Source organism: Pezoporus flaviventris, unplaced genomic scaffold (genome assembly GCF_033815535.1).
Source record: "Pezoporus flaviventris isolate CSIRO_AGI_PZ_B2104156 unplaced genomic scaffold, CSIRO_AGI_Pfla_v1 ptg000006l, whole genome shotgun sequence".
Classification (NCBI taxonomy): domain Eukaryota; kingdom Metazoa; phylum Chordata; class Aves; order Psittaciformes; family Psittacidae; genus Pezoporus; species Pezoporus flaviventris.
Window position 1 is genome coordinate 8468557 of NW_026892554.1, and position 22126 is coordinate 8490682.

A 22126-nucleotide genomic window follows, 5' to 3' on the forward strand; every position below is an offset into this window, starting at 1 on the left:
GGTTTGCACATTAGCTAATTAATTTTCATGACTGAACGATGCTGCCTGGTCTCTTGTTTATACTCCTCGGCGCTCCCCTTCTCCCCCCTCCTCGCTGACACACACACAAGACGACACATCTCGTAGGAACGTCAGCATCCTTTCACAGCCCTGAGATGCGAGCGGTTATTCTGTTGGCTTGTCACATGCGGGTTTCCCTGCTTCATGGTACACAGGGGCCCCCTGTTTCACATTTGCTGATTCTTATTAGACCCAGCGCGCCAGGGCCTTGTCTCTCCCCGCAAAGCAACGTGCTGCATCCCATCCATAAATCCAACCCTGGAACAAAGCCTCTTCTACCCTGCCCCATATTTCTACCCAGCCTGCCCGCTTTCCCCTCTGTCTCTCTCTCTCTCCCCCTCTCCTGTGCTGAAGGTTTCCTAGTGCCAGGGAGATATGATAATTCTTGTGAAGAGAGCATGAAATGCCTCTGCTCTTTGTGTCTGTTTAATTCAATGAGAATCCCAGCCCCAGATGTCATGAATGGTGGGCTTTGTGCTGGCCCTTCCTAAGCCCTAACCGCCAGCCCTGCTCTCTGTCTTTCTTGTTTCCCACCACTGGATACTGATTAACAAACTAAATTATTTTTCCTCCCTAATGATGTTTTCCCACTTTGCCCACCAGGCTGGAAGAAGCCACGGGGAGGAAAGAGTTTGTGTAAAGGATGAGATAGCCAGGGAGAAAATTAAAGAGACAGTGTTGCTCTCTGGGCTCTGGCAACGCAGGTCTGCTCGGCTTTATTTCCTTGTTAGAGAACGGGGTCGTGTCTGGCTGTATTTTATGTGGCTGGGTGTATTTTACATGACTGGGGGTATTTTACATGGTTGGGTGTATTTTACATGCCTGGGTGTATTTCAGCTGCGGGGATGGGCTTGAAAGCACTCGCACAAGGTACGCTCTGAAGCATGCCAAGGTCCGTAACTCACTTGCAATTGTGTGTGCGACTTTACACGGCCCCAAATTTCAGGTCTCTCTTCCAGCCGTGAGTGACATGCGATAATTACTTGACGTCCATTCATGTATATGGGAGCCTCTTTCTAATTGAGACAAATTCTCTTTTCCTTAATCAGACATGACTGTGAGTTCGTGGAGTGGGATGCCTTGGGAAGGGCTGGGACGTCTCCACCTGGGCAAGGAGAGGTGAGTCCCTGGGAGTCTTGCTGAAGGATCGAGTCCAACTCATGCATGGGAGACCACCTCTTTTACCTGATCCCTGCTTCCCTTCCCGCAGCCAAATTTCCCAGCCAGGCTCTTGAGCAGGGCCAGTTGTTAGCTGCTGCTTCAGAAAGCCAGCAGTGACAATCCAGGGAGCCTGGAAGGAGCTGGAGGCAGGTGGCCAAGGCAGGTCAGTGCAAAGCCACCTGCTTCCTGGAGCCCAGCAGCGCTTCCTTGCTGGGCACCAATGAAGCTGTGGCCAGCAAACACCATCCTGGAGCAGAGAAAGAGGATGGGTGTCAACCTTGTGACAGTAGGAAGGGAGAGAGCCTTTCAACCACAACAAGGGGGTCTGAATTGTGCAGTTTGGGGTCATTGATGGGGGAGTGGTTTCATGTTTTGGGTGGGCTTTTTGGCTTTTAAGAACCAGAGGAGCCCCCAGGCTGTCAGGATGGGCTTCTCTTTGCTGGGGTGCAAGCAAGGTCAGGTCTGATGGACAGGACAGGCAAGGAGCAGGCTGTGCCCAGGGAGGCTCTATGGCAGTATTGTATGGCTCAGCCTTGTATTTATCAGTGAGATCTTTGGTTGGAGCTTTGCCTTTCCCTGTGGAGATCAGGGGGACTTGTGCAGGCTCAGCTTGTAGAGTGTCTGCTCCCCTCGCAGCCATGCCGATGCTGTGGTACCCAGCCATGGTTTCCCTTTCCCTCAGCTTAGACTGGAAGAAGGGGGAATAAACAGAGAAAAAGGGTGCTGCTTTGTACCCACTGAGCCCCTGCAAGCACACCCACTGCATCCAGCACAGTACCGCCTTGCGTACGGCCTTTGCTTCCCACCGCAGTCACATCTGACCCTTATTACTTCTGCAAGGTAGAACAAGGCAGGAAAAATGGCTGTGCAGCGAGTTTCTTCATGCGCCAGGATTTATTAAGAACAATAGGGGAAATCAATCCATCTATGTAGAATACATCGCAGGCTGCAATGGGATAAAGCATTTATTCCGCTCTTGAAGGGTAGAGCTATAACTCATGGGAGGCAAAACCCTTAGTGCTCTGGAGTCCCTTCCCATCATGTGTGCAAAGAAATGCTTAAGCCCATGGCAACCTACCAGCTATTGAATTTGTGTGGAGAATCTGCCGTCCTTCCCCTCTGCCGGCCCCTTTTTGGAAGGCGAGTCACTCATTAAAGCACACCTCTGGAAAAATGAAGGGGCTGTCTATTCGAAGGCATCTCTGCATCTGGGTTTTACTTGAAACAGAAAGAGAATAGATATGTCTCAGTGATGTAAAAGCAACCCCCCACCAGTTTTGAATGGACAGATCGTGCTTAAACCAACGCAGGATTTGCTGCAACTTTCTGCTGATGCCCAAGGACCAGGCATTGCAATCACAGAGGAGAGGGAGTGGTTGGGGTATTGTGCCAAGGCGAGGTGCTGTGCGGGGAGATTTGTGTCCCATGGCTGAATACCTCCAATGCTGACTAGATATTTATGTGTGTGTATATATATATATATATATATATATATATATATATAAGTATCACCCTGTGCCTGGCTCTCTCCTTATGGTAGAAGGCATGCAGTGCAAAGACTGGAGCAGTAGTTAGCAGGGGCAAAAGGTGACTGGGATTTGTTATAAGCTTTCTGGGTGTGAGAGAGTGTGAAGGCGGGCAGGATGGGGGGGGGGGGGGTGTGCGGAATTAATAGTGAAATGGTATTTTCACTAAGCCTATTTTCACTGGGTCTAATCTATGTTGTGGGAAGAGGATCTCTTCAATAAGGCAGACCCAGTGAGGCTGGTGAACTCTTTGGAGGGGGCCTGAAGAGCTGAGGAGCGCAGGGAGGGAGAAGCTTAGCAATTGAACGGACACGTCAGACGGCCTTCCTCAGCAGAGATGACTTGGTAGGTAGCGTGCTGTTGGGCAGATGGGGTTAATTCTTACACCCAAATCAAAAGGCAACCGAGGGGGGAATGTTTTATTAATGAAAGCAGCCCTTTGTGAGTATTTCTCCCGAGGCACGTTCCCTCCACCCGCTGCCTTCCCCCCTGGCTGCTGTCTGGCCCCACGTCTTGCTCGGTACCTGCTCAGCTGCCACTCACCCACTGATAGGTTACATCAAGAAATGTCTCCATATGTCTTGAGTCCTGGACTTGGGAGAGGGGGATAGCAGGAAAGAGGGACAGGTCCTTGGCTATGCTGGAGACAGGGGTGTACCACAGGCAGGCAGAGCTCAGGCTGTCACAAGTTGCACGTTATCACGTCAGTTGCTGCAATGGTGATGTGGGGCTCACCTCTTGCTGGTACCAAAGAGCAAGAGAAACCATGACTTGCAGAGCACAAGGTAAAAAGCAGGTTGGAAGCGGGCACCTCAATGGGCAGGGGATGAAGGCGCCAGCCAGCGATTGGGCTGGGCAGGCTGGGAGTGCCTTACCCACCATGCAGCCCCTTCCCATCCTGCTGCCTCACTGCCTGCCAAACAATGGGCTCAAGAGAGGAGGAGCAGATTTCTGTGCACCAGAAAGCAGCCTCTCCTGGTCTTTCTTACCCCGCTGCCTTCCCATGCCCATGTCCCCGGGGCCCCGAGTGGCTTTTTGTGCCAAAGGACAGGGCTGTGGGAGCGGCGAGGGCTGTGCGTGGAGGTTATTTCTGTCGCTTTTTTAAAAATAAAACAAAAGCTGGTTTATAACAATTGATTTAGAAGGAGGAGGAAACAGAGCTCAATTCCCAGAGCGCCTTTTAGCAAGGCTCTGCATGCTCGTGTGTGTCGTACGCGTGTCAGAGCACAGCACCCAAGGAAGGCCGGGTCGGGAAACCTCGCATGGAAGCGGGGAAAAGACCCCCGTGCACGGCTGCTTCCCTGAGGGAACCCCCGCAGGGCTAATGTTTGATCTGAGGCTCGGTTGTACTCCTCTGAAACCTTGGGATGTCAGGAGCTCGAAGGGAGCCTGGGACGGAAGAGGATGCTATTTGCATTTTCCTATGAATGCATCTATTTGTATAAATCTGGTGTCTCTGTGCATGCGCACACTGCCCTTATGCACGTATTTGTTTGAAGATGCATGCTGTCCCCGTGGTGTTCTCCACTCAGGGCCAGAACTGGATGGTCTGAAATTCAGGCTCTTCCTGGAGGATCTATACCTCCCCTCTCTGCTCCAAATCTAGCTGGGGCTACGGACGTAGGAGTCCCGAGATGCTTTCACCATGCGATAGCGGAGTTTCATTGTGGAGGATGAAGGCTCCCCCTTTCAAATTTGCACAGACATCAAAAGAGTCTGGAAGGTTCAAACAGATCACAACGTAATCAAAATGCCAAGCCACCGTCTGCTTCTGCCTTTGGGTTGACAAGCAGGATTAGCACCCAAGGGAAGCAGGGTGTAATAGTGTTTCACGGGCACTGTGAACAGCCCAGAAGTGTGCGCAGTACAGAAAGGTTAGCCGAGGGGCAGGTCTAGCTACAGACGTACGGTCCAGGGGTGGATTTGAAAGCAAGGAGCTGTACATGCACAACCTCCATGGATGTTTCGTTTGGCAGAAGGCAGGACTCTCCTATATACTGGTTATGTCAGTTAAAGCTAAACTGGAGAAAGGTAGGATCAGAGTGGAGCTGTGCACCAGCGTGGTGAGGAGCAGTAGCAGCTGACCTATAGTGCTGTCATTATAATGGTGTGGTTTTCCGTGTAGACAAACCCGGAGCGGAGCAGCTAGCCTGCCATCCCTTATGTTTCACTGTCTAACCGAGATGTATAACACAGCCCTGCCTGTGTGCGGTTGCAGTCACCCTCGTGCTCTGGTTCTCCGCACAGCACTGGAGCAATGCCCAACTTCCATTGTGTGCCTATTGCGTGGTGTGAAATAGCCCCGTCGTGGCTAGAGGCACCTGAAACACTTCCCAAATACTGCTTTAATGTGAGTAATTGCTGTAAGTGTTGTGAGGACAGCCCCAGATCAAGGATGAGGGTTCCTTGGTTGGCATTCGGTGTTGCTCATGTGGAGAATGAAAAAACACTGTAAAGCTCCCATGGAGTGGGAAATGCTGGTGTAGCTTTGTCTGTGCTGCCCGTTTAACCGTGCCTTTTCTTTATAACTGATCCTGGTTTAAATTCAGATTTAGGAAGCTCACACCTTTACCCGTATCTCTGCAGTTTCGGTTTGGGATTGATTTTGGTTTGGCCATAGAAAGAGATAACTTGTCCATAACTCGCTCCGCAGTGCCTCACAGGCAATGCCTCCCCACTGGCTGTCGGTACTGCTGCGCCCGTTTCGCTGTACCTATTCAGTCCATGTCTCCCAGGGCCAGCCCAATGCCCAGCAGCTTCAGGGACTTACTGGGGCACATTTTACCTCAAAAGCGGATCTAACCCTGCCTTAGCTCCCGCACTGCTCATGTCCGAGGAGAAAACCACAGCAAGGACGCAGGCCCTGGGCAATGTCGCCTCTTGAAGGAGGAGCGTACCATGATTGTTTCAGCCAGGAAGCCTGTGGCAGTGCTGCACAGCCAGCGCCTTGGCGCCATGAGCGCAGCCCGCGCTAAGATGGCCGCCCTCCCGCCATGGAGACACCCTCGGTCCCAGTGCCCCCCTTTCCCTACGGGCCAGCGGGATGGCTGCCACCGCTGCCACCTGCCGCTGGGTGCCAGCTGCCTCAGCCAGGCCGAGGGGAGCCTGCCGGGGCAAGGCTGGCTGCTGGCACGAGGCAGCGTGGGCCCTGGCGGCCATTTTGCGGGAGGCAAGCGCCGCCTGTAAGATGGCCGCATGGGCATGAAGTAGGGTGCAGCGCTGCCTTGTCCTCGCCACGCTGCCTCCCTCACGCCGTCCCCTCCTTATCTTGCTAATTACCGATGAAGGCAGAACAATAACGGGAGCTGGCATGCCCCAGTTCTTTCTCTGCCACCTCCTTCCTCGGGCGGAAAATCAGCACGCACACCTCCCTCTGTCCCCCCTCCCCATGCCGCCCGCCATCCCCTCTGTGATATTAACCGAATTAACATACTTCCTTAATTTACCCCGCGTGTTTTTCCCCCCGCGCCGCCTCGTCATGGCTTCTCCAACCGGTTGGGTAAGAAAACGAGCAACGTTCATTTATTCCACACACACACACACACACCCCCCCCCTCCCCGCTCGTTTGGTTGTATGCGAAAAATCCTTAATGACATCTAAAAGGGGTGGCGGGACAATAGCCCACGCGGGGCTTGGCAGGAGCCGTGTGATATTTACCCCGCCGCACCGTCCTCGCCTGCTTTGCCGGCGGATTAGGACGGTCTCCCCGCGTTCCTCCAAAGATCTATTTTGCTGGTGGTGGCGGGGAAAAGGGGGGGACGCGTTGGCACGCGGCTGCTTTGTGCGCCTCTGCTTCACCTATGGAAAACGAGACGTTGAGGTGTTGCCATAAACCCCCGGATGACAAAGAAAGCGCCTTTCTCTTCGGCTCGTAGGCAACAATGACAGAAGCCTTTAAAAACCATGTTGGGGGGGGAGGGAGGGGGTGCCCTCCCCCCCCAACAGTGATTGCGGAAGGCTTCCCCTAAAAGGAACTTAAATACATATCATTAAATGTAAAGCGCTGAGCTCCGCTCCCGCTAACTATGCCATGCTTTTTGTTTCTGATAGTATTTGTCCGTTGCAGAGAGCAAGCTGGGGATGTGGAGCCTCCCCCCGCCCTCCTCCCTTTGTTTAAGTGACAAAATATTGCTATGTTCTTGTTTAGAAAATAAACCTTTGTGGGGTTTTCAGCTTTTATCCCTATTTATTTATGAATTTCTTCATTTTATCGTGGTGTGAAATCCAAATTCCCCTTCCTCTCTCATCCTGGGAATCCATGTTCCTCATGATCAGTTTTTTCCTTCCTTTATCTAAAAAAACACAGCGTTATTTTATAGTATTACTCCCAAAATAATGCAGAAGGAATATTTTGGAGTATTTGGAGCTTCAGGATATTGCAATCTATTTTTTTTACAAGCGATGAATGAAGAGCAATGATTTAAGTGTGTAATGCACAATACAGATGCCATGCATTGTAAATACATTTCAGGGGCATAAAATCCAACACAGAGAGCCAGTGTTCCACAAAAGCTGGGAGTCCAAAAATAACTGTAAAAATTAATTGTCTGTTGGGGCGAATCTCTCAGATCCCAGCCAATATTTGCAGGGTTACAATATACAACAGGGTTACTTATTGGCATAAATATCCCATTTTAAAATGCCGATGCTAAACTGAAAAGAGAGGTGAAGGGAGATATCTGATTACTGGATGCCATGGATTCCCCGCATTTAATTTCATACTTACATGCTATTTACTTATCCCATGTTTATGGGTATGTGCTTTAGCTTCATATAAATCTCTCCTGTCTGTCTGTCTCACTGCGTCCTTTTCTCTTCTGCCATCCCATCTGCTTCTCGTGGTCCTTCTCCTGAAACCGCATCACAGGATCTGATGGGGATAATGGGAATCCGCCTCTGGTCTCTATCATAAACATGCCAACGTGGGCTATTGTGTTGGGAGCCGGCGGTCACCAGATGGTGCTTGGTTGCCCAGGGTCTGCGTCGCTAGGTTTGGTCTCTCAATAAACCATCAGCTCCTTTAGCATTGTGTTTTCTCGCCAAGATCTACCTACCCTGGCTGAGGAAGGTGTAAGGACCTTTGTAATGTACCCCAAGGGATGAAATGCTTCAGGGTGCATTGGGCACTTTGCAGCCTCAGCCATGCGGCTATGAGCTGCCCTTGCAGAGCTGAGGTCTGTTAATCCCTGTGTTCAATTCTGTTCACCCTGTCTGTTTTCCTGGGTAGGAAAATTAGCACTTTCGTTTGTGTAGGATTGAATGCTGCCTTCATGTGAAAAGCAGTCCATGTCAACTTGAGCAGGCATCTTGCTACCTTTAGCTATTGGGCTTGGGAAGACAAACAGAGATATCTTTGTGGCTGTGGATGCAGGCAAAATCAAGCTATATCCTCTTGCTTGGGGTCTTGAGTATCTGCAACAAGACTGGCTTGTGAGGGTATTGTTGAGAGATGGAGGTGGTTGCAGAAAGAGACTGAGGAATGGGGCTTTCCCTGTGAAAAACAACCATCCCCATCCAGGAGAAAGCCAGGGGCAAACCCTGCTCTTCATTTGGTGCCTGTATGTGCTCAGGAGGTCCTGGACATTGTGCATGTGAGCTGAGGAGGGGGGATTAATGCAGAAATCAAGACTGAAAATAAAACCACAGAGCAATGGCCCTTCCTGAGCACAGCCAGATGGAGGGAGCCTGGCATAATTACATCTAGCGAAGGGCCGCCATGAATGAAACCAATTAAAGAAGAAGCAATGCTCATCAGAGAGCGCAAGTAAGAGAGGAAGACAACCACCTCTCTGGGTCTTCTTGGGCATCCACCTTCCATGGGGTGTGAGCCAAGCATAGTCCCCAGGTCACAGCTGAGCTTGTGCATGCACCTGCCTCCTGGCTTAGGGCAAAAAAAGAAGGAAATGGGAAACATCGGGCGCTGGTGGGGCCGGCGCAGAGCTGGCTTGCAGCCAGCCCCAGCCTCGCCGTCTCCATTGTCTCATGGCTTTAATGCGTGCCTAGAAATCCAGTATTTAGGATTCAGGTTACCATTGTAAAGCAGAAAGGTCGTGCTCAGCGCTGCTTGGCGTGGATTCCTCCGGCAGCTCTTTTGCCTGCGTGCCCCATGTTGGGATAGGGCTGGCAGCAGGCCTGGGGCCGGGAGGAGCACACCTTTGCTCCTTCTGGCATGGAGTGCAGCTTGCAAGTGATGCTGTTGGCTTTGTGATTTAGGGATGGCAGTGGGAGGCAGAGGAGGGTGTCCAGAAAACCATGCAAAGGAGAGGGTGTCAGGTCAGGTTTGCTTATACTGAGCAGCAGTGTCTGAGTGTGCCTTGCTGACAAGCTTGGCAGAAAACCAAGCAAGGCAGGAGCCATGTGTCCCTTCCACTGGCTCTCATTTGAACAAATTTGATGGGAGTTTCATGAGTAGCTGCTGCTGGTGACCAAGGTTAAGAGAGAGTTTTGGGGCTGTTCCTCCTGATTGAATTCGTAGTCCCAGAAATGGTGCTTTTCCAGCTTGCCTCCCTTCTGCTATCCTGCTTTAAAGAGCAGGAGCCTTCTGGGTGGAAGAGCAGCTGGTCAGGGCTGGACCAGAATGATTCACAGGGGTTTTAGTGCAAAGCTTGGGATTTGGGGTGTCTGTTGCAAACTGTCCACTACTGTAATCAAGGGCTGCTTGAAAGTCTCAGCTCTCACTTGAAAGTAGTAAAATGATTCTAGCAGGGAGTGTCATTAGAGACATCATCATTGCAGGGAAAACTCTGGAAACAAGTCAAAGACCTCAGAGGGTTCAAGCATTGCCAGTAAGGAAAAAATCCCTCCAAATACTTGGGGTTTTGGAGTCAGGCTTTGCAGTTTTGGGGATCCAGATTCCTGGTACTCAAAGCTTAAGGCTGGCAGTTCAGGATGCTGTGTAACACTGAACAGGGAGTGAAAGAGAGCCTGACAGCTCCAAGTGTCATGGATCACACTGGGTTGGATGGTGCTGGCTTGGGTTCCATTTAAGCCACTAGAAGTAATGATGACTCTCAGGAGTGGTCCCAACCTCTTGTATGGCCCTGGGCACAGAGAAACTTGGTGAAGTTGGTCCCTGGCACACTGTTTTGTAAGATCAAGTGAGAGATGCACATCTGAGTATGTGCTTGTGGAGGCACTGGGGAACAAGGCTGTACTGACACAGGCTGGCTGTGCCTGTGGACAGACATGGGTCTGTCTTGCTCTGGGACAGCTTGCAAACAGCATTTGAGTTCCCTGCTGCCAGGACTCCAGGAAAATAATGTCATTTAAAGTGGTTTGGTCCTTTCTTTGGTTGAGAGTTCATGTTCTGTGTGCAGCACTGTGGAAGACTCTGGTGTCCTGACGGACTGTACTGGTTCTCCCCAGGTTGCTGCAGACTTGTCCCAAGTTGCCACTCAGACCAGTGTCTCAGTGTGCTCTTTTCAGTCCATTTGTGATACATTTCATAGACATCACCCTGTGCCCACTTGAATGTGCTATAACCAGTGTAAGTTTGAATACATCTCATGCAGAAGTGTACTGGAGCTCTCCGAAATGAAGGGCAAACTGCATGCGCGAGTCTGGACTTGTACAAGCATTTGAAGCGGCTGTGGTCCTGCATTGTCCCCAGGCTGAGCTTCCTGATGGTGTGGCAGAGTAGAGATACAAAGGGCTCATGAGTGGTACCAGGCTGGCACCCATCAGACTCATTTTGCTTGTGATCGGGTGGATGGGTGATGTGGCAGAGCCAGCTGGGGAGGAAATAAATGCTTCATGTAGAGAAGTGCTGGCTGGGGGGCCCATTAGGGGACTATTTCCTTGCAAAGGGAAGGTCTTTCCTTCAGCTGGTTGCTTTTCTGTAGGCTTTGACTGAGTTCTGCCTCCTTCCCATCCACAAATGCCAGAGGTTAAAGGAGTGCCTGCTGTTGCTGCAAGAGCTCAAGGGTATGGTGGGAAGTGACTGGTCTCTGCTACGTAATTGACAGCATGCAATGTGGCTGAGTGCTGGGAAACAAAGGCTCAGGATTCTGCACTGCCTCCATCCTTCTTCCCTTCCCTCCTAGCCCCTCAAAGAAGCCACCCTGGGGATACCATGGGATGTTTCCACAGATGCCTCTGTGGGTGCACGGATGTGGAGGCAGCTGTCTTGCTGTGTGCAGTGGGATGAGGATGGTGATGATGTGCTTTATTCCAGCCTACAGTCATGCACACTGGGGAAGGCACGGCTGGAAGGACAGGGATACATTCCCTCTGCTTGTGCTATTCCCAGCTGCAGCTGTCTCAGAGACCTACAAAGTACCCTTCCTTTGAGGAAGAGCTGCCTGTGTTGATCCATTTGGGCATGGGGCATACAGAGCTGGCTACAGGTGCCTGCTGCATGCTGCAAAGGCAGAGCCCGACTGCTGGGGTCAGCCTGGGATCGTTGGCACCAGTGCGCACTTGGCTGCAGGTCCAGGAGGTGCACGGGCTCTGCCGAGGAGGGATTCTCTACATCCTGTGGAATTTTCACACCTATGTCCTCTGATCAGACCCAGCCAGTGTCACGCTGCCAGGCAGAGGGACACCCGGCTGTTTGAACCGTGTGCTATGCTCCTGGGGGACTCTTTTTATGGCTATGCAGAATGAGTCTGTGTTTTCTAGGCCACCTTTGAACACAGCTGAAGATTTGCTTTCTATAGCCTAAAACCTGAGCTCTGTGTTTGTCTCCTTAAGTGACAGGCAGGGACTAGAGATCTCCTGTGATCTACTGCTATTTGCTGCTGTTGTTCCCCTAGTTTGGGCACAAGTCCCACATTAGTATCATCCTCCTTGAACATCCCAGCTCCTCTCTGCTGCCTGAAGTCGCTAGGGCAGCAGCATGTCCTTTGGCAGGGATGTCTGGTTTGGGAAGAACAAGGGGGGTGGCCATCAGGACTGGCACCTCTTTAGTGTTGTCCCTTCGTGGCTGTGCTTGGAAAGGGTGTGTGGGCATGAGGCCGCCAAGCCTGGGGAAAGGGAAAGTCTCTGGTGACGGCCACTCATTTTGCCATGCAGCCCCGAGGAGCAGGAGGCTGCATGACAGCCCGATGGAAGCTCTCTGCAGGTCCCCCTGCCCGAGGAGCTGGGGCTGACACATTTCTGACACGAACTGAGAGGAGATGCCGGTGTGAGATCCCAGTCATGTCATCTGGGATCAGGTACCAAACCCAGCAAGCAGTGAAGGAAGCAGCTGCCCCGGGCACTGGTGAACATGATCTGGAGCTAATCCCGGAGTGTCTGCTCCCCGCACGTGCCTGCAGTGAGGTGCCATCCTCAAGGTCTCCCAGCCCTGCACTATAACTGCTCCAGGGGCTCTGTGTCTCTCTATAGAACTGCCAGAGTGAAATGCCAGAGGATGCTGGAGGGATGCAGGCTGAGGTTGTGATGGGCTTGCGTTGGGTACCAGCTTTGCAGGGTGCAGCCACAAACCTCAGAGTGGGATCTGCTTTCCTTCAGAGCCTATTGCTCTCCCAGGAAGATAGAAAAATTCTGATCCTAAAGGGATGAACAGTGCCTGCACTTTGCCAGCAGACATCCCAGGAACCATGGTGGAAAAAAAGACACCCACTGCTTATTATTTTTTTATTTCTCCTTGTTCCTGCCTGCCTATCAGCCTGTCAGGCAGCTAGATGCTAATCCACAGCAGCAGCAGCACAAATAAAGCTAGACTAGAGGGATGCTAATTTATGCCTGGATTTCATGCTTTGTTTTACTTCCACACTTTATTGGACAGAGTAGGCTTTGTGAGTGACGTAAAATGTCGCGTGTGCTCTCCCCATGGCAGGTTCCTGCACATGCAGCAGGAGAAGTTCATTTCTCTGTAGCCCCTACAGGCTTGCATGTCCCCTCCTCCGCCTCCCCTGAGTTGTTTCAGGGGGGTCATTCCCGATAAACCCCCACCTGATGAGGATGCTCTAAGTTTTGTTGCGCTGCATTTGAAACCCAGGGATGTGTTTCCAGTCTCGTTGTGCTTTCTGTGGTGATGCCAGTGTTTATGCATCTAAACTGTAATTTTTTACGCTCTTGCTGGGGAACCAGACTTCAGCTCCTGCAATTTGCATGAATAAATGTCATGTAAAATCATCCTTTCGTGGGTAGTGACCAGCTGAAAAGTTATGTCGTGAGGCAATCGGTTCTCAGTGATCTGCAGAGCTGTTTAATGAGATGTAGAGATTTACACTTCTCAGCATCTGAGGGGGAAAGCACATATAGATTTAAGGCCACAGCCCGGAGGTGACCTCACCTACGTGGTGCAAGTAGGTGAGGAGTTTTATCACTTGTTGCTTGTGAAACCTAGTGTGTTAAACTGTGCTGAGGAACAAAAGAGCCTTTGAAATGCACTGTAGAATCTAAGAATAGTCAAATAAGTGTAAATACCAGAGGGTCTTGTATGGTTTCTTGCAAAGGTCTTGCATAGGATGCACACTGGGACCCTTGGGGTGTCTTAAAGGAAGGATCAGCCCCCAGAGGCAGGGAATGAATGTGTTGGAGGATTGCTGAGGTCTTCAGCTCCCATTAGAGAGAAAGAAATGCCCAAATACCTTTGAGTCCCTGTGCTCATGAGGCTGGTAGTGACTTTCCCCTGCAGCCAAGGCTTCGTGAGCAAAGAGGCAAATCACTGGTGAAGGCAAGAACAGCCAAGACAGAGCTAGGGAGGGCTTTGAAATGGCCACACTGGCTGGGAGCTACAAATCTCCTGCTCCTTCACTCAACTTCTTCGCAACTCCTATTGACCTCTGCAGAGCAAGCTGGGGGGAAGAGCCCAGAGGTGGCTCTTGTACCAAGCTTTGCCCTCAGCTTCACTGGGTTAAATCCTAAGTGAGGATTTAATTGCATTCAGTAAAAGCTTCCCAAATATACAGCATGGAAATGAGAGCAGAATTTTGAGTGTCCTTGTTCCTCATTGCTGTCAAATAGCTTTTCTCAGCCTTGAGTCCTGGCAAGCCGATCTCTGTAGGGTTTTATTTCATTCAGTGTCTGCATTGCCCTATTAAAACCACAGCCCCATCCCCGAGTCCCTGCATGTCACTGTATGTCAAGTGCTTATCCCTGTGTATTGGGGCAGAGGAATGTGGCAATAAACCTGCTCACAACCACTTGTTTGGATAAAAAGCACAGATTTGCTTACTTGGCAGTAGCTTCCCTTTTTAAAGCAGATATGTTTGCACAGGTGACTTCTGTTTCATCACAGTGGTTGTGGGAAGGAAACGTTTTGCTTCACGCATGTTCTTGGCTTTCTGTGTAATGTTTTGCCCTGCCTTGTTTATACGTTGCCCTGCCTTGTATGTATGTTTATGCCTTGTTTATGTCCAGAAATCTCTTCGTTTTCCTCTAATGGAAAACAAACAAAGGTCCAGGTGCTGGATCTAGCTGCAGGAGCAATGTCGGGGGAGCTGAGGCAGGGCTCTTTTGGGATTGCATCTCAGCTTTTTTCTCCTCTGACTAAGCTGATGGACAGGAATAGCTTCCTACTCCTAAGGTGCATCTGTTTGTGTAGGAGGACGTGGGATTGTGGCATTTGTGTTTGCAGCTTTTACTGGGCTCTTCAACCAGCCTTTCTTTGGGCTGGTATTTGCTCAGATGGGGGGAACCTCTGCATGTTGCATTGTGCAGGTCTTCACGTGCAGACACCGTAGGTGTACGGGGGTATCTGGCTTTGTGCAGGTCTCGGAGCCAGCCTCTTTGAGATCTCTTTGTTTTGTCTCCCTCTGGGTATCTTGTGTGGATGCATTTGCATATATGGAAAGCGTTGTCATCATCTTCTCCCCCTCCCCAGCTTCTGTTCCCTTTTCTCTGCCGACTCGTGGGCATTTCCAGCTGAATGGTGCTTGCTGAGCCCAGCCAAGCGCAGTGGGGCTGGGGGCTAACACCCCATCTGCACCTGCCCTCCTTCCTTCCCCAGGTGTGGCTGGGGGGTGATAGGAGCATTTTTCCTATATTTTTTTTTCTCCCAGTATTCAATAACTTGCAATAGGCAGGTCCTGAAGGGAGCCTGGTCTGTTCCCTGAGCCCCCAGCCCTGACACCCTGCTGCTCCCTGCCTTTCTTCTCACGCTGTAGCGTTCTGGCAGCAGCACCAAAGAGAGCAGTCCAAACCACACGGAGAGCCTGCTCACTTGCTCTAATCCACAAGGCCAGGTTTAAACAGTTTTTCTCCCTGCCTGGAAAGCCTTGGAGTGGTTATATCAATAAATCCCTTGCTCCTCTATGAAGATGTCCTTCCCAGGACGTTTTAAATCACTAATCCTCTCCAAGGCATCTCTGGCTCCATGTTCTCTTCCCAAACCCATACCTGCCCCCTGATGATGTTGACTCAAATGCCCTGAGGCTTCATCCCTCCAATCTGCCATCTCTCTGTGCAGCTCTGCTCCAGCTCTGCTGTCCCACTGTTCCGCTGTCCCACTGTCCCACCATCCCGCTGCCTCCCTCACACAGGACAAGCTGGGCCATTGGAGCAGCCAGGGGCGGAAGAAGGGGGTGGAGGAGAGACGGGGCAGCTGCGAGGCTTGTGTTAGTAAACACTTCCTTGGGTTCACATTTTAATTCCTTACCCCCCCTCCACATCTTCTCCCCCATCCTTTCCCTTTTCTATATGCTCACACAATGAGACCATTGTCAAGGGGTGATTTGAATGAGGGGTCTCCGGGCATGTTCCCAGCATTGTCAAACAGAGTGGGAAAAAAAAACCCACAACACCAGCCTAGCCAGGAGGACCAGACCAGACTGAGACAGATGCCTAAATTAGTGACAAAGCCTTTTGAATGTCCCCCCTAGACAAGGGTTGCCTTGTGCATGCGTGCGTGTGTGTGTGCATGCTCGTGGGTGTGTATTGGTGGCTGGGTGGCAGCTTGCATGTCTCCCCATGTTAATTAGTTTTGCATGCATGTCTGATAAGGTGCCAATGAATATATTTGTACTCCTTGCACTGGCGAGAGCTGTCTGGGCGGCAGGGGACATGCGGGGCTGGGGGGGTGTGCAGCCTGGCAGCCGGGGGTAATTGAGCTGTGCGGGGTGAGGCTTGCTGTGAGTTCTGGTGCATCAGCATCAGGGCTTCCCAGCGATGGGATCTGCTGCAAATAATGTGGAGTTTAAAAGAGAACTGAGGCCTTTTTTGGTTCACTGGGTCTTTCGCTTCATCTTTGCTGATTGTCTGGCGGAGGGTCTGCGGGCTCTTTCTTCTCTTCTGCCCTGTGTCTCTCTCTCAGGTCCACTAAAAGGTGTTTATTTCCAATGGATTTGTATCCATCTTTGTATATACACATTCAATCACTCACACAAAGCCCCAGCAACAAAACCTCCCCCCGCTTCTCCAGAAAGGGAGTCAAATTCGCTACCAGTTACAAAATATGGGGGGGAAGTGAAGCGTGTGGGTGCCAGGGGTGGAGCAGTGGAAAGAGGCAAATGGAAATGCAGAACAGGAGTTGGAGAGACAGAGATAACGTGTGCTGGAAAGGATTTATCAACATTTGCTCAGGATAGAGTTATTAATTACCAATGCAGAAAAAAGTCTTTCTACATCCCCAGTGTATGGACCAGCTCATAATGTCATTCCTAGAGTACTGTTATCATCCATCCATCCATCCATCCATCCATCCATCCATCCATCCATCCATCTGCATTCTGTGGGTTCACACAAGAATTCATTGTACATGCAGGACTGTAAACACGATTCACATCTAATTAATTTCCTGTCTAAATTAATTTTGCATCCTTTCCTTTAAATCAATAAGACTTAAGAGCCCACATACATTTCTTAAGCAGATTGGGAATAAGCTCTAGAATGGGACAACTTGTCTTTTCTCTCTGTGCTCCTGTCTGCTTCCAAGCAGCTGCTGGATGCCAAAAGAGCAGGGAATTACATGGGAGAGGTCATCTGGGGAAGTTTTGCTGCAGCGCGGCTTGTCTGTTGCGGAGTTTGGTGGCACCAGCTTCATGCTGGCTCCCATCTGCTTTGCCTTTTCGTCCATACTTGGGTCCTGGTGCTGATGGTGAAGGCATGGAGAGCAGGAGCAGATACACTGTGGTGCAGGGCTAGTCCTGCAGGGAGAGCCTGGGGAGGAGATGGCTTGATTAGAGCAGCAGAGCATGGGGTTGATTCCCTCTGATGGGCTGGCTAGGGGTGAAAGGGAAGGTCCTTATGAACAAGGCAAGGTGGCCATTGACATCAGCAAGGTTGGGTTGGGCAAGGGCTGACGCCTCTTTCCCCACTGTCTGTGCAGCTACCCTGGGCTTTCCTCTGCTGCTGGGAGGTGACACAAAGACATGGTAGAGTAGTCAGGGAGGGGCAAAGCCACCTGCCTGGAGGAGAGCTGAGTCCCTGGAGTGTGCTGTGGGAGCAGCAGCTCTCCTTTGTGCTCAGAGAAGTGCAGGAAGGCAGCCAGGGCTAGGCTGCACCTCCCCATTGTCCTGCACAGGGCATCTGCCAGGGAGCATTTGTAGGCAGCCCAAAGAGTGTCCCCAAATCCATCAGGAAGTATCGTGGGCAACTCATGAGTAATGTGCCGGAGAAAGGGACTCCTGTGACACGCAGGTCATCCAGTTGGAGAACAAAGGCAATTCCGTGTGACTTATCAGCGGTGCCTAATTGTGCAGGGTGAATAATGAGCAGCAGCACTGCGGTCCCTCCGGCGAGCTGAGCCCCTGGTTGAGCCCCATGTATGGAAACCCCCAGTCAGTGCCAGCAGATCATGGGCATCCTCAGAGAGGTCCATCCCAGTGCTCTGCAGCTGTGCCCATGTCAGAGCCATTTGGGTTCCTTCATTGCCAAGTAATTGTGTTAATCCCACATGGAGATAAAAGGGGAACCTGCCATTGGGAAAAGTCCCTCTGTGATTGTTTGGATCTTTCATTTAGCAGCCACGCCTGACCCAGATGCAAGGCGGCCTTTAATCACAAAGAAGAACCAGGTACCAGCATCCTGTAATGGGTTGGCAATTCATCCCTGAGCAGGGGGCATGCTGGGGACCCTTTCCAGCTGATCTCCCACCTGTCTGCCCTCCTATCCTCTTTGCACACCCCTGTCTCTCCCTAATTCTGCTTCTAAGCTCTGGGCAGGGCTATGGAAACCACTTTGTCAGAGCTCCTCACTGGGTTGATCTGCAGAAGGGTTTTTTTTCCCTTTCCCCATTGGGATGACTATCCCTACAAAAGCAAAGCCTCTTAATGAATCCGTGGCAGCAAAGTAGGTAGCATGCTCGCCCTGCCAAGGCTGCTTGGCACAGCTGGAGTCATGTAATCGGGCTGGGCTGCCAGCCGGGGACAGAGCAGGAAGAGTTAAACTGAGGACAGTGCAGGGACAACTAATCCCCAGCAGGAAGAGTAGCAGAGACCTCCCTGTCCTTCATCATCCTCCCCCTCTATCCACGCACTCTTCCTCCTCCTCCATCACATCCTATTCCTCTCCCACATCCTCCCTTCACTTGTTTCTTCTTCCGTCTTTCTCATCCTCCTCTTCTCCATCGTTTTCTCACTCCTCCCCCTAGAGCGTGGTCTCCTCACACGCTCTGTCATGTCTCCAGAGCTGTTTTGTCGAGTGGGAAGGGAGGGACGGTGTATTTGGGCTGCGGTGGAGGTCACAGCTATATGGGGATTGTTTAAAAGAGATTTGCCCACATCCCAGCCCATGTGACCAGCCTCAGCTGCAGGTCTCTCTTTCTTAATCTGGAGATAAGCGTGATTATCCGAGGAAGGGCTGTTCGGAGCTTTGTAACTGTGACAGGGGAGCTTTCAAGTCGCACTTTGCTGGCAGAGCAGCGTTTAAAGCCGGGGAATCAGATTCCAAGCGTGGCTTTGCATCTCTTTTCTGCTGGGAGCATGGTGCAGGGCTGGCAGTGGGGATGGGAGCTTTATTAGGACTTTGCTTATGATGCGGAAAAGGACTTAGGGGAGGGGAATGGGGGGAAGAGGGAGGCTTAAAAATCCCAATTTGCCATTTCCCCACCAGTGGTGACATAGCAGAGATGCGCTGATTCAAGGGACAGGCCAGCCTGAGCCCTGGTGTAGAGCAATAAGGTCCAACAGCCCTGGGGTCTGGCTTATTTTTAGCCTGGGGTCATGTCTCCCTGTTCTGTTCTCTCCCTCTCTCTCCATTATGCCCCTCACACAAGAGGTCTCCGGGGGCCTGTTTGGAAATGAAATGCTGTTTTATCAGCTCCCATGGCACAGCTTCCCCAGGCGAGATGGCAGAGCCAGCTCTGCTGCCCCATAAACACATCCTGCCCCAGCGCTCCCTGTCCCCATCCAGAGGAGTATTTGCTGGCGATGGGCCCTCGTGGGGCATGTCTGCAGCCAGGGTGGGGATGCAGGAATACAGGGACTTATAGCAATTGTATAGTTTAATATTGTATTGGTGTCTTGTGCTGCTGAAGGCTGAAATATTTAACATCTTGTTGAAGGGGCATAGTCCCCAAAGAATCCTTTTGCTGGGACAGGTGTCGAAATAGGGGTTAGTGGAAATGTTCAGCTCTGGAGCAGGCGCTGCTTTGCTTCTATTTGTAGACTATAAACTCAGAGCAGGGACTTGTAACAGCACTTCTTTTGATGGAGGTGGGTCAAGGAGAAAGAAACCTGGATGCATGCCAGGGGTAGGAATCTGGGGCGAGGTTGAATCAGGACGAAGTGCCAAAGCTTTGGACCGTCGCTCGGGCAGGACTCACTGTTCTTGCCGTACCCTCCTTGGAAGCGGTTCAGCTTCCAGCAGGGCAGCTGAGGTCAGGCTGATCCAAAGGACACCCTGAATCCCTTGTGCTCACCCCACAACACCCATTTCCAGCGGGTGGGAATTGGCAGTGAGAACACCAAAGGGCCCCTTAGCCTGGATTTGTTTGTGGAGGAGCTGTTGCTTGCCTGTGTTAGGATACTGAGGATAGAAAACATTTCTCTTCTTCCCCTCCATGAAGGCACAGCTCATTTCTGCACCGTTCTGCCACCGTGGCTAGGCAGCCTTAAAGCAGCCCAGGACATGCACCTGAAGACACAGATTCAAACGTGTGTCTGCAGCACAGGTAGCTCTGTTTGCCCCCGCTGGTTGCAGAAGGGAAGTTGCTGCAAATGCATCATCTTGAGAGCAAGCTCTGAAACATCTCCTGTGATGTGGCCTGCCCATCCCTGGAGTCCCACACAGCTGCTCTGTGCGTGGAAGTTTTGCTTTCCTTGTGCCCCTGTGAACAATATTTCTTGCTGTTTTTCTTTGTGTGCTGCTTAGATAAATCTTTTTCAGTGCCTACAACTTATTCCAGGGCTTTACTGAGGATCTGGCCAACACACGTAGCCTTACTCCAGGGCATGCCTCTTGAAGAAACTAGAAGATGAACACAGCATCTTCTTCACCTAGTGACCATAAGGCTAAACAACCCAAATCCCAGCCTGCAGCCATGTTGTGTAGATAATGCCTGTGTCCCAGAGGGGAACAAGATCTCCCCTCAAGATCCCACAGCCTCAGATCCGGCAGCGGGAACGTAGGCAGGAACATGTAGGTGTTGGCATGTGCAGGCAGGAACACGTGTATGCTGGGGCAAGCGTGCCCATCTCTGCAGGCACAGTCCCACTCCTGCCCATGTGCCAGCTCATCACCATGCACTCAGCCTGTGTGAATCTGTCCCATACCTGCCTCAAACATGGGTTTGGGGCTGTAGGGTGACCATGAGGGCTGATGGTCAATTTACAGATGGTACACGGAGGAAGTGTGGTAGAAAGGATTAATGGAGAGGTTCATTTGGGGTGCAGCAAGGGAGGGTTTCCTGATGCAACACATAGTTGGAAAAGGAAAAGGAGCTAAAAAAGGGAGCAGCACAGTAGAGATGAGTGTGAGATCAAAGGCTGTGCCAGGGCTGAGAGGAAGGAAGGAAGGAAGGATGGCAGCCAGGAGCAGCTTGTGTTCCTGGGTGTTGGGTGATGCTGAGGAGAGTGAAGGAAAAGCACTGTCTGCTCTGAACAGAAGCCATTGAGAAGAGAGATGGAGGGGACCTAGCAGGGGTCACAGAGCAGTGAGGACCCAGGCTGGGTGGCTGTCCATGCTAGGGTGAAAGGTGGGCTGGAGAAGCGAGTTTGCACTCAGTGAGGATGTGCAAGGTAGTCCTGGCCCATGGACCGGGAGCCAACAGCATCCTGCAAGTCAGAGGCACAGGGTGGCTATGTGCTGGAGGAGCTGTCACCGTGCCAGGGTGAGCTGAGACCGGAAGCTGAGGTGTGACCAAGGTTTCCAGGAGAGAGAATGAGCTCCACAGTTGTGTTGGGAAGAACCGAGTCATTGCTCCAAACATCACATTAGGCCAGGTGCTGGAGTGTGAGCGCAAGCTGGACACTAACATGTGCAAGGACTAGGGAAGTTCATTCTCCCTCCTGTGCCTGCAGAGCACCCTTGAGCCACACTGGGGCTGCAGCCCCCTATGGCACTGGGACCCTGCAGGCACCAAGGGGAAGGGAAGGACTCTGCCAGCTGTGTTCACATTCTCCTTAACTCAGCTGAGTGCCCACCATCCCTGCACAGGCAGTGAGACCCAGGGGCGATTCAGGCCCTTGCTCTTGCTACTGTTGTTCAGGGCCATTTCTTACAAGGCCCCCAGAACCTCTGTACATGAGTGTGTTTTTTGTGGTTGATTAAAAGCAAAACCCTTGACCAAAAAAACCCCATAATGTTTGCTTGCAACCTTATTGCCATAGTAACTGAGGTCCTGAAGACACCTCTGAAGTAGGTCACCGCAGGCCCCGTTTGGCTGCATCTCCAGCATGGCACAGCTCCGGATGCAGGGTGCATCCAGCCAGGCGTTGCCCTGGCACATCCAAACCCCCTCAGGGAAGGCCAGGCTGGAGAGCTGCCCTCTGGTGACAGCACCCAAGGGTGCCAAGGGTTGTCCTGTGCCTGCTCACAGGAAACTTCTGTGGCTCCTGCTGCCCTGGTGCAAGCTCGACGGTGTCCCCCAAATCCAGGTTTGCTTCCCAGCCTCCTCTCTCCCCATCCCCCATCTCCTCGCTTCCTCCCTCCCCCCTTTCCCCCAGCGCCTCTCCTCCTGCTTTGCATAATTTTCCATTTTCAGTGTCCCCTTTTCTTTTTCTCCTCTCCATATGGTGCGTCCCCCTCTCTGCCTGGCGCAGGAGCTGGCCTTAACAAGCTCGGCAAAGCCGTCTCTCTGAGGGGCTGCACATGAAAGATGCTCTGTAAAAACAGAGGCCGGGACAGAGCTCCCCCCTCCCCCCCCCCCCCTCCTCTTTTCTCCCCCTTGATTTATATGGGGCTGGGATGTGGGAACGTTTCTGGGTTGCTCTTTAGAGCTGCCGGGTGCTCGTGCCTGTTCTCTCCAGCCATTCAGCGGAGACCCCTAAGGCCAGCTTGTCCCCTGCCTTTGATCTGCAATGCAGAAAGAGCGGCCAGGGCAAGTTTGTGC

The 22126-nt window shown here is 51.6% G+C and overlaps 2 long non-coding RNA genes across 2 annotated transcripts in view; one reads left to right on the forward strand and one right to left on the reverse strand.

The window, feature by feature from the left end:
- The window catches only part of LOC133265874 (uncharacterized), a 35449-nt gene that overhangs the window by 9059 nt on the left and 4264 nt on the right, over positions 1-22126 (forward strand). The window contains exon 2 of the long non-coding RNA XR_009742162.1: positions 1110-1179. This is a non-coding gene — a long non-coding RNA (uncharacterized LOC133265874). The remainder of the gene's footprint in view (positions 1-1109; positions 1180-22126) is intronic.
- Positions 2281-6378, reverse strand: LOC133265875 (uncharacterized). The gene is made up of 3 exons (XR_009742163.1): positions 6181-6378; positions 3291-3488; positions 2281-2439 (listed from the first exon to the last, which is right to left on the reverse strand). It is a non-coding gene; the product is annotated as an uncharacterized LOC133265875 (long non-coding RNA).